The 12836-nt window shown below is 39.8% G+C and overlaps 1 protein-coding gene across 11 annotated transcripts in view; it reads right to left on the bottom strand.

Moving 5' to 3' along the window:
• ADD3 (adducin 3) overlaps positions 1 to 11820 on the bottom strand; it is a 169865-nt gene extending 158045 nt beyond the window's left edge. For 2 of the 11 annotated variants that reach the window (XM_077125985.1, XM_077125978.1), the window contains exon 1: positions 11598 to 11820. The gene's annotated coding sequence lies outside the window, so the exon portion shown is untranslated. Of the gene's footprint in view, positions 1 to 9022; positions 9044 to 9261; positions 9362 to 9434; positions 9792 to 10268; positions 10391 to 10540; positions 10566 to 10699; positions 10777 to 10889; positions 10914 to 11597 lie in introns of those variants that run through there. The other 9 variants (XM_077125981.1, XM_077125979.1, XM_077125991.1 and 6 more) reach the window with 8 other exon arrangements.
• Positions 11821 to 12836: the final 1016 nt, after the last annotated feature.

The following is a 12836-nucleotide window of genomic DNA, read 5'->3' as shown; positions in this document are numbered from 1 at the left end:
CATGTATGAGTTTTTTCTTTTTATTTCTTTTTCTGGAGTGATGCAAATGTTCTAAAAAATGATCATGGTGATGAATATACAACTATGTGATGATATTGTAAGCCATTGATTGTACACCATGCATGGAACGTTTGTATGCTAAGAATGTATGTGTTTGTACATTGTTGTACCAGTAAAAATTAAAAAAAAAAAAAAGCAAATTGTTCTATGCTTAGAGAAAACAACTTCCTTGGGGTTTAAGGGTCCTTAGAAGTTAAAATAAATCCAGTGTTTTAGAAGATATAATAACACTCAAGTTTTTATATTCCAGCCTATGACTGTGACCTGGTTGTATTCAAGTTTGTATATTCCAGCCTATGACTATGACCTGATTGTATTCGTAGTCCACTTTCTACTCAACAACTCCAAATGGATGTCTAATAGAGATTTCAAATTTATTATGTCTCAAATTGAACTCCTATTTTCTCCCTGCCACCGCACCACTCAGTGCCCCAAACTTGCTCTTCCTTTAGATTTTTCTGTAGAACACCACACAGCTACTTTACTTAAATGTGTAATTACAAACACACTCCATCTATCTTCCTTTCCTGCTCCAAAACATTTATCTCTAACACTTTACTTATTTGTTTATTACTATTTACTCCCAAGACTACAAACTCCATTAGGACAGAGGGGTTTGTGTGTTTTGCTATCCAGCTGAATCCTCAACATTTAGAACAGGGCCTGACACCTAAGAAATGCTCAGTAAATATTTGTCGAATGAATAAATGAGCAAATAAATGAAAGCATCAAGTTACTTAGAAAAGAAAAGGAAAACTAAACAGAGGTCAAAGAAATATTTATGAGGAACTAACATACTACACATAATAAAGTTAGATGGAAGTAGAAAGAAGTACCATTTCTAAAAAAGTATGCCAGACTGCTTCTATAGTTTGCTTTGGAGAAAGTTGTTATCCTTGTTCATTTCATTGTTTTGGGAAAAGATGAGTCCATTGTTCATTGTTAAGGGCCCTTAGCTTCTGAAGAACTGCAATAAACTCTAGTAGTTGACAAGTTCTTAGAGTGATGATATACTTTTCTCAATTGCCACATATACAGCGTCAAGGACTTTCAGAGTCTTGGCCTTTCAGCAGGCCCATTCCTATAATTTTCATAAAGTATCATCACAAGTTTCTTGGCAACCAGCTAAAATCATTAATTGGTGAATTCACCTTCCTCTGAAGTTCAGTCACAGCAGCTTCAAGTTGAAATGGCTATTAAGACAACCTATCCCAATTTATTACATATTTTATATATAAAAGAAAATTAACATAAAGAAATTTTAAAAAAGAAAGCATAAACAAACCATGGCACATCCATAAAATGTAATATTATTCAGTGATACAAAGAAATAAGCTATCAATCCACAGTTTATGGAGGAACTGTAAATGCATATTGCTAAATGAAAGAAACTACTCTGAAAAGGCTACATATACTATATGATTCTCCAACTACTGACATTCTAGAAAAGGCAAAATTATACAGACAGTAAAAAGATCAATGGTTGCCAGGAACTCCTGTAGGGGGGGAAGTTGGATAGGCATGAAAAGGTGGAGCCAAGAGATATTTAGAGGAGTAGAACTACTCTGAATGACACTACAATAGTACATACAATGACATTATAATTTGTCAAATCCTATAAAATTCACAAAGAATTGTGAATTTAAACCCAATAGTACACTATGGATTTTATAGTTAATAATAAAGTATCAATATTGGTTCATCAGCTATAACAAACGTACCATACCAATACACAATTTTAATAACAGGAGATGTGGGGGAAGAGAGGGAACTTATAGGGGAAACTTTGTACTTTCTGCTCAATTCTTCTATAAACATAAAACTACTCTAAAAAAAGGTCTTTTTAATTTTACAAAAAGATGTCTTTTAATTTCTAAAAAACTAATTTGCTCTAAAAACTATCTGTAATAGTTACACTAAATATTTTTCAAATAGTGATAAGCATTATCAACCCTAGGAAAGAGAATTCAGATACTTTGGATCAAATCATCTAAAATCTGAAAATAGACTTTATTTTACAAAAATTTTAAATATAAATCTATCTATCTATCCATTAGATTTAGATGTGATAAAAGAGCCATCAACAGAACTATACTCTAGCATTCAGCTCACTAAATGATGGACAAATTCACATATTCCCAAGTGTATAATTCCCAAAAGGAAGCTTTCCTTGTTTAGAGTTGGAAATGATGAGGATTCTTAAAGTCTTTTTGCTTGTAACAACTCTCCCAAGCATTACTCACTTCAAAATAGCAGTGTGAGAGTGTTTCTATGAACAGCTATTCTCATAAGCGGTTCAGAAAGGAGTGCTATCAAACTCTACATGATCCTTGCCCACCACCACCACCCCTTCCTCCACATCCACGATATTCTAATATAATTCCTGGAAAGGTATATCCTTGCAACTGTTACTGTTGAGTGTGTTGTAGCCTTCAAGTGCCTTACACTGAGAAAAAGTTTTGAACCAACTATCTCCCATTGTGCTACAGAAAAAGAATTGTTATTTTTGTGAACAGCAATTTATGGCCAAATCCCTTTCCGTCCTTGCTACCTTGAGAAATCCCTCCCAGTCCCTTCAAGGCCCAGGAACATTCCTCTTTCCTGGGGGGAGGGGGAGCTGTTCTGACCACTTCATCTATGGTTCTTTTCTTGACATCATGACCTGTGGCACTGTCTCCTGTGTCTGTTATTTGGCATTCTTCACACCCTAGCAAGCAATATCTTGTACTGTCTTCTTAGCTGTTGCTGATCTTTCCTATGTTAATCTGAATGGAGAGTCAAAATCCCAAGAAGCTATGCCTTTAATAATCCTAAAGGGATTTTCTGAAAGGTGTATGGGTGTAAAGCGTAATTCCCCTACATATGAAGGGGAAAAATCAGAGGCCCTAAAAAACACAATTAGTACAACCATCATTGAACTGCAATTTTAGAATATTTTAGTTATACCAAAGCACTGATTCCCAATTTTTTAAGTAACAAGGGTGTCTTTTAAGGTTAAAATTTGTTTAAAAAAAACATGAACAGCAAACACCTCATAATAGTAGTCAGGTATTAGATGTCTCTTAAATGAGAAAATACATAAATTCCATAAAACATTAATACAAATCTGTGAGGTACAGTATTCATTCAGTCAGTCTATAGGGCATAACTTGGTGTACACAACGCTGGCTCATACTGGCACATGGCTGAATATTGTTGTGCTGTGGACGTGGCTGTTACTGCCATACTAACAAGTACTAGCACCTAAATATTTTCAGGGGTGAGCAAAATATCAAAAGGCAATCACCAAATCAAAAGAAAAAAAAAAACAAAACAGACAGCAAACCATTCAATAACTCAACTCCTCTTCCTAAGCAGCAGTATATCTTAAGCACAAGCTCCAAAGTGAAATAATTCTTCAATATCTCAATAAATTTTTCTTATGGTTTTAAATTGGAAACATAGCAATAAGAACAAAGAAATTAATAATATAGACAAAATCAAATAGTAAACATGTGAAGGGCCATCTTATGTAACTGATTCTAGTGAAATCTCAATTCTATTTACCCATTTCCATGTTCTAAAAAAAATCACCAGTATTTTCCAGTCTAGGCAGAAGTACCATTCAAGTCCTTTATGCAGTCAGGAAGACGGAAAAGTTCAAATAAATCACCAGTATAGTATAGTGTTTAAGGGAACTAGTTTGGGCTTAATTCTTGGCTCTGCCATATATTAACTGTGTGATCTTGTACAAGTTACTTCACTAAACTTCAGTTAATTTATGTAAAGTGCTTACCAGGATCCTTGGCAGATCTTATGTGCTCAGCAAAAACAGTTACTAATTAATTAATTACATACCACAGACATGAATATAACAATCAAGGATATTCTTATTATACTAACAGTTTCAAAGTTTCCTTTCAATTCAGATTGTCAAAGTTTCTTTTTCTCGTGCTTTGACAAGCCTATACCAGGTACCCTAAATCTCTCATTTATAACAGGTCCCCTTATCTCTTGTTCTATCCATGGCTACACCAAAGGTAGTTTCCGGAAGACAGAAACATTCTGCATACACCAAAACAATGAAAAAATCTACTTTGAAACAATGAATTCACTCAAGTTGGAATCACTGCCTTAGAAAGGGAGACAAAGAAAAAGGGGAAGAAAATAAAAATCAGAGTGTTCGAGTACTCTTTTGAAACCTGTACCTCCAGTTAGGCAAATGATTTGTTTGATTTTAAATCCAAACAGATCTTAACAGTATTACTGTTGCCTGCAAAAGCCATCAATAACTAAATTACTAATCATGTTCCATTACTTTTCTTTACCATTTTCAATCTAATAACGATTTCACCACCACTAGACTAGACTGCTCTATTAGAAGTTTCAATTTTTTTAAGTTTCTCCTTTCCCATGCATTCTAACAAATGAATTCATTATTTATCATGTGTTTAGGCCTCCTGCTGGGAAACATAATTAAAACTAAGCAAGCAACAATTCCACTTGGTATTATGATATTGTCAAATCCTGCAAATGAAGTAAGGCCTGTTTCTCCAGTACCCAGCAGAGAGTTCTGTAAGGAAAACTTAGGAGCTACTCAATTTGATGCTGGCCATTCAGTAGATGGCACTCTTCCCTTTGAGACCAAATTAAACAAGTTCCAAGAATCATGTTCTGGGACATTCAGGTGTGATACAAAGCAGGAATTCTCTCTTCAAACCACTTAACCGATAGTTAATAGTCCCTCCAAACATGCATTCAATAGAAGCAGAGAGTCAAACAAGACACTTTTAAAGAATCCCGGGAAGTTTAGTTTATAAGACATAAAACATAATTTAAACCCTCCTAACTCAAGTGATTACTAAATAATCAACTTCTCAAAGTCATTACAATGTCAAGTAGACACACTATTTTTATTTGGGCATAAAATGTTCCTCCCCTATTACATTCTGCCCTAGAGATGACAGCCATTCACTGGCTAGTGAACAGACTCTTGTTTACTGCATATTTAATTAGGGTGTTTAATGATAGCAAAGTGTTTAGATTTTATCATTATCAACATTCACTAAAACAATTGAAAAAATATTACTTTCAACTTTTTTAATTAAAAATAATTTTTGATACAGACTTAAAAGAGTCAAACATTCTAATATAAAACCGCTGTAGATATGGTTTTGCAAAAAGCAATAATGTTTAAAGCAATATGGAGTTCTGATTCACTGAAGATATACGTTTTGCTTTAATTATATGGTGGCTCTCCAATATGAGGGGATGAGCAAAATTACTCCCACATCTGTCTCAGAGATTTTTCTTTGAAATTTAAAAAACAGGCATTTATGGAGTGAGACAGAAGGAAATTCCTTTTAGTGCAACCTACAGTTGAAAGCTAAACTTTCAGCAATCAGCCAGGAAATCACCTTTAAAATCCTACCTTTCTGGAGGAGAGGTAGAACTCAGTTCTGGCTAACAGTCTTAAAAAGAAGGCAAGGTAAGAGGAATACCATTTTAAAGTTAAAAATAAAAGCTGGAAGTGGGAATAAGGAATTAGAACACATCAACTTCATTGCCAATCTTTCACCTTTCACTTCCCATCTGTGCTGCTCATCCAGAGGCAATGAAGCTTTTCACTCTTCTAATATGCTAGATGCCCACTCACAATTCTGAGTTCTGACCAACACCCTTTCCCATCCACTTCCTTAGATATTAAAAAAGCTGATGACCCTACAGAAGCTTTTTTCTTATGTACTAATAAGGCAAATGGGATCAGAAGTGACAATGTCATTAACAGCTGCTAGCTCTAACTTATGAAGAACTGAAGTAGAGTATTCTTAAGAGGCATTGGAGATGCCTTGATCTCAAAATATACTTAAGACACACCAGGTAAGTTTAATTATATTCGCCACAAATACACAGAGTAAACTTATGTTTTTGCCATGGCATTTGGTCATTCCAGGAAACTAAAAGATGGCAGGATGAGCATATTGTATGGAAAAGGAAATGCTCTCCTAGCACAGGATGAGCTGAGCCATTGTGGAAGAACTTCACAGAAACAATGCTGATGGTGATAAATTAAAGGCATTCACTAAGTCCCCATGATAATGAAACCCTCAGCACTTTTCCAACCTGATTGCTTTCAACATTGTTGGAATTCCAGCTCTCCTAGAAGGCAACCAACAGCCAGTGAGTGAGAGCTTAGTTAAATAGGCTGAACACTGTACTGTCCTTCTTTCCCTTTCCATTCAATAAAGTGAACATTTCCTTGATAGAGGATGGGGGAATGAGAAATTACAAGAATAAATTCAAAGGGATATAAGAGTTGGCTAAAAGCGTACTATTAACACTATCATGTTATTTAGCGTTATATACGTGATCTTGCTTGAGCCACTGCTTGTCTTAATATAAACTCTGAATGTTAAAAAAAAAGTTGTTTTATTAATATATACAACATACTCCTTGAGACAATGATTTTAAGAACATTATGTTATTCCTCTTAAACTTCCAAGAAGCGTTTTATGCCCTGGTTGTAAGAATTTTTTATCCTCTGGAAATCATATATGTCTACTGCAGGAAAAAAATGAGTTTAATAACGTTAAGTTCAAACTCTGGCCTTGCTTGAGGAGGCAGGAATCTTAAATGCTAGCTAATGTGCTGCAAAGACATCAATATTCTCAGGCCCAGTTTCAGGCAATGTGAAACAAAGAGGTTTCAAAGTTAATCTTAGGTCAGGGAGTCTTACCACTTCTAAGTAAGCTTTAACTAAAGCCAACTTTTTTAAAGTATAAAATTATGGTAGCCATCCATATTTAACATCAGGTAAAAGCTCAATTTAGATCTAAACTCATAAAGATATCACTATATGATGTTTACATATCTTGTACAACAGTAGCTCATTTTTGGCATAATTAGAAACTAGTCTATATTATCTTTTCAAGAAGTAAACGTAAGAATGGTAAGCCTTTTAATATCAAAGATAGGTTTCATCCATTTTATACCTTTTGGAATTCTTGTTACTTTAGGTTACGCTAGCCAAAACTAAAAGTTAACATCAGTTTCTTATGATTTCTAAGATATTCTTCATTAAATTACTCCTTTAAGACAAATTTGCTGGCTCTTCACTACCTGGTTAGCATGATATAACCACCTTCTAAGACAGGTCATTTTAGATACTATCCTGATTATGATGTAAACACATAAAGCAATTACTGAGTACCAGATTTTATTCTAAGCACTTTACATATAATAAAACTTTAGCTTAAATGAGTTAACACCATCATTTCCCAACATTCAGCAAACTCTGTTAAGTGTTGGGTTTCTATGTTTTCACATGATTTCTTCCCCAACAAAAATGTTTATACCTTGATGACATGCACAAGCGCTGCCCAATACTAACCAACTCCACTGAGTTAGGAAAGACTGCCCACATTACCATCTGTAGGCTTAGGGGTGACAAAAACACTCATGCAGGAGAGAGATACTACTACAGGAAGCCTCACAGCGCCCTGTACCTAGGTTTGAGGATTGAGTGTAGGAGAAAGGCTGTTTATACTGATGCTATGTTCTCTTGGTCTCAAAAGACCAAATCCACACTTTAAACATCACTGGGCAGAACGCACATTCATCCTAGTAAAATATCACTGAATAAAGTAGTCAGAAATAGCAAAGTGTACAATACAATTTTCTCTCCTTCATTTCCAGACAGTGGTTTAAGTTTACATTCTGAAAATATAATCCTTCCATCATGCAAAATAAATATTTTCCATGTCATATAATCACCTGTGTCATGTCAAATGTTTGCCAAGTATTTTCTGATCATACATGTGAAAAGTTGCAACATATTAAATCCTTCAAAACTAACTATATTTTAACTCACAAACTATGCTTAACATTCAAAACTGATACACCAAAAGAAATTTTTTTAAGTTATCAGCATGTGAGCATTTGAGATCAATTTTAATAGTTATCACAGACTACACACTTTGGAAACATGAAAAGTTAAATGTAGCAAAACTGAGTGGCCATTTTTTTCCTGATCCATCCTCTGTAAAGTCAATCTGTTCAATTAAAGCAACAAAAAATGAGGTACAGTGCAATTACAAAGCAATCAAGACCTAGAGATATAAAAACTTTCTACAAATGTTCCAAAAGTAACTTGACCCTAATAAATGGGCCATGCCTTAATTACACAAACCTTAATGGTTAAGCATCTTAATTTTAAAAAGACAAATTAAACTGTCCTCTTATTGTATTCGCTTTAACACCCTTGCTAGGAGTCTTCTAGAGCCAGTTAGGATGTGCTCAGCATACTATAGAGGGAATCCATTCCAAAAAAAGCAACCATTTCATACTGTTAAATCTAAACTGTGGCATAATTTAATATAAACATGCAAACTTTTTTGTAGCTAGTCCCAACCCCAGAATGTTATCAATTCTTTCATCAACCTTGCATACAATTTTCAATCAAAGCCTCTTAGTCGAGTTAAATTCCATTTCTCTCCATAACACTCTAACAAGTCAATTGCAATAGCACAGGTGCCAAGGAAATCAGTGGTTTTACTTACACTAGCATTTTAAATGGGCACCTACCTGCAATAAATCTCTGCAACAAAAAAGTTCACCTGAGGCCATTCTTGCGATTTTAATAGAGGCCCAGGTTTTTCTACCTGTCTCTGTGGTCTTGCCTCGCCTATAATGGCGTATTTCCAACGAGGATGGACGTACTCCAAACACCAGCAACTTGGACCTGCTGCTAACTTTCCTTGTCAAGGGGGCAGGACGTACAACCTAATGCATATAAGTTTGTAGGGGTGGTGTATTTGTGTGGCAGTCTGTGTGGTGTGTGTGCATGTGGGCGGACTGGAAGAGAAAGGTGGTTCAACACTTGTAATCTGTATCATAAGTGTTTTAAATTGGAGGGGGAGGACAAAAACCCAAACTCCCTCCACCTTCTCCAAGCGCGGGAATCTCCCATCCGCCTAGTGTGTACCTTGAAGGCTTAGGCCCCTGGATCACCAAGCCAGGTGATCGAAGCTCCGGCTAGGATTTAAATTTTTAACTCCCGCTGTCCTGGGGGGAAAACAGAAAACAACCCAAGGAGCCGTTCAGGCCCAGCCCGAGGCGCCCGGAGACCGCGTTCTGCAGTCCCCGGGACCTTCCCCCGCAGGTACGTTCCCCTCGCGACCACCTACATTCCCATTCCCGGCCTTCTGGCACAAGGGGACTCACCTGAGGCCGCGAGAGCAGCCAATAGGAAGTCCCCTCAGCCCCGCACGCCGCCGCGCACTCCACACTCCCGCGCGAACCCCTTGTGGGGTCCCCGCAGCCGACCTCCGCGCGGGCGCCTACCGTCTCCGCTGGGAGGAGCGGAACGACGGCACCTCCTCTCCCCTCAGGATTACCTCGCAGCGTGCAGCGGCTTTGTGTTTCCCTCCCTCCTTTTCCGCGGGCGCCGGAGCTGCAGCGGCCGTCGGATCCGCCACCGCCTCTCAAGCGCCGCAAGGCTCCAGAGGGGAGGGCACGCGAAGGGGAGAGGGAGTGAAGAGGGAGGGACCTGGGCGCCGAACCCTGTGTGGCAGGAAGCGGCGACACCTAGGTCACTGATGCCTCTAGCTCTTGTTCTATTTTTAAATATATAACTTAACAGCCATTCCCCGCCCCCCCCCAGCTCTTCTTTTCCTCCAGGGCCTCACACAGGCGACCGTTACCGACTGGCGGCTCGCTCCGGCGGGACTGGCGGAGCGCCCCCCTACCCCGAGCGTCCCCTAGCCCCGCCCCCGAAGGCCCCGCCCTCAGGCCCCCAAGCGCCTTGGCTCCGCCCCACATCCCCCGCCCCTTCCAGCCCCCGCGCGCCCCCAGTCCTCGCCCGTCGGAGCCCTTAGCGCCCTGACCACGCCTCCCGCGGTCACCAAACACTCATGGCCCCGCCTCCACCGGGCACCGCCCCTCATGGCCCCTCGCTCCGCCCGGAGTGCCCCTTGAACGCCCTGAACCGAGCACCGGCGGCCCCCTCCCCCTCCTCGCAAGCCCGTCGCTGGTGAGGCCGCGGCGGCTGGCTGCGACTGGGCGAGCTACTGCAACGGCCTGCGCGGGCCGGTCCCAGGCGTTCCTGCATCGTATTCTTCCCGGCGGTGTAGCCGGGTCCCCGGCGTGCTCAGAGGGTCGGAGAGCGAAACGACAGAGACCGAAACCCGACCGCGCGGGGAGGAGGGATCCCTGGAAATATCTTCCCCAACCTGAGCGAGCCCCCTACTCCCGAGGCTGAAGCGACGCCTTCAGAGCCAGCCTCCCGCCCGTACTGGCTGCTTGGTCTTCAGGGGAGGCCACTGCTAAGGTTCAACCTCCGCACTCCCCCACCCCGCCAAAGGAGGGGCCTAGCTCGTCTGCTCGGCGCACTTGCCTGTGGGGGCGCCCTCTTCCCCCATACACTTCCGCGGAGGCCCGGAGCGGGGGCTCTCTCAATCCTGCTCCCCTTGGAGCCATCTAGGGTTTTACCCCCTAGGCTGACCTCTCGAAGGTGAAAAGTCCAGGTACCGCCACGCCGCCTTCGAAATGAATCCGGGGCCCTGCAAAGTTTGCAACACATAGTTGCAGGGATATGAATCCATCCACAGGTGACACTGGGCTGCCCACTCGACCCCCACCCCCACTCAGACCCGTTTCTCACCACACGTATTCTCGAAATAAACCTCTGTCACCGACGACTTGCGCCTCCCTTCCACAAACGTCCTCCACGGGCACGAATAGATATCTCCCACGCCCACCCTCATGCATTCCCTCTCTGAGCGCCATCCTGATTATTCATTTTCCCTTGAGTCAACCCCACCCGAAAACACACAACAAACTTCATACCCCACCCTTATGTCTCTTCGTTTCCAAGGCACTGGCGATGGTCCACTTCATTTCCTTCCTCTGCAGACTCTTCTCTTCCCCCTCAAATACCTCACGCCATCCCCCTCATCTTCATCCCCTCCCTCTTCCCTCAAAATGTGCTAATTAAAATATAGTTTCCTCTCCCCACATATGAAGTGTGGAAAATGAATCTAGTCTTGGCACAAACTGTGATTCATTTATCCTCATTTTCTCTTTCCACTGGACTAAGGCTATAGGAATTTTAGTCTGCCACCATCTCCCATCTGCTCAAAACCAAGCCATGCCTTATGATTTTTAAATACCCCTTTAAAATGTTGGGGAAAGGTTCCTGGCTTTGGGAAGAAAAAAATATTTAGAAAATGCTCAGCCTGTCATTTCATTTGGCAGTTTTGAGATAGCTGCAGTATTTGAGAGAGATATTGGGAGTGGCTAGATGTTTTCTTGCATTAAAAAAGAAAAAAAAAGCTTTGTATGCATCAACGTTAGTCTTTTCACAAATAGCAAAAAGAGTAAGCTAAGGGCACAAATCAGATAATAGTCTCCACAATACAGGGTATTTGCCAGTCACAAATCTAAACACCCCTAAAGAAAGACAAACATAATCCATTTTAAGCAGGTCTGATGAACAATCTTTTCCATGATCACTCCCTTTCCCACAGTGTCTGGACAAAATGGATAAAAGATCTGCTTACCCTCTGAGGATCCAAGCTTTCTTGTGTCCAGGGTGGTAGACGTGTGAGTGTGTGTGTATGGATGTGTATGTCTTCCGTTCCCTAGGTGTGGATTCTGCAGTGCTGTACAGAAACTCAGCTGCAGCCTCAGACCAGCGGCAGCGGCAGCGGCGGCAGCTTCTCCCAATGCTGAGTAGTAAAGTGTGTGACTTAGCAGGGACTCTACAATTGCCATTAGGCGCTTGTTTTTAAGAGAGGAGGCGGAATCTTTCTTAAAGGAATGGGTTTTGTTTTTCCTTCCCACTGTTGCTTCATACGAGGCAGGGAGGATGGAAACAGAGTTTTTTGGACTGAGTACAGCAATACAGCTGTGGGAAGTCAAGGTTATAGAGGGACCGATTTAGCGTGAGTCAGTGAAATCCTAGAAACAGTTTAAGGGAACCCTGCTAACTTCAAATATTGGGGTCCATTGCAAAACTAAAGGAGTGTGCCTTGAAACTGATTAGTATTTTGTGCAAATATTTAATTTCCAATCACTGCACTGAACCATAAAACGTGGCTATTTAACACCAAAATGAATAAAATGATTATCCATGTAAGTCACAGGGAGAAATGAATTCAAGTCATACACTTCTAAGCATACCTGGAGTCTCAGTGAGTGGCAATATTAGAAAATATATCATTAACAGATTTGAATGTATTCTTTTGTGTTACTTAAAAATCACAATATTATTTATAGAAAAAAACCCAAAAAATGTAATATCAAAAATAGTTTCAGAAAATGATAACCGAGTATTGTGCTATTTCAGTGACTGTTCAAAAGTCAAGAAAATGAAGTTCATAAATGGATTAACTTACTTTAAATCCCTGTGTAATTACTATTTAGTATGATGTATCCATATATAAGGAACTTGAGAATCTGCATTATGTACTTTAAATTTTAATTTTTAATAATATACCTTTATTTAAATCTGAACAACCATGTTTTTTTTCTTAATGGGTAAATGAAGAGGCATGATCTCATATGTGAACAGAGAATGGAAATATGGAAAATACTTTGACTTTTTCCCCACAGACTTTGTTAGTTACCTATGTGATTAACTTAGCTTAATGTAGTAACTTAGTTTCTTTGGTCCATAGTTCCCTATTTTGTAAAATGAGGAAGTTGATTTGAAATTCTCCAGGGTCCTTTGGCATTTCAAAATACTGTGATTTTATGACATTTGTATGTTTATACTTTTGTTCTTTGATGGAGGTAGT

The sequence above is a fragment of the Tamandua tetradactyla genome, chromosome 13, assembly GCF_023851605.1.
Source record: "Tamandua tetradactyla isolate mTamTet1 chromosome 13, mTamTet1.pri, whole genome shotgun sequence".
Taxonomy (NCBI): Eukaryota; Metazoa; Chordata; class Mammalia; order Pilosa; family Myrmecophagidae; genus Tamandua; species Tamandua tetradactyla.
The sequence above is the reverse complement of the archived record's forward strand: the minus strand, read 5'-3'. Positions and strand labels throughout refer to the sequence as shown.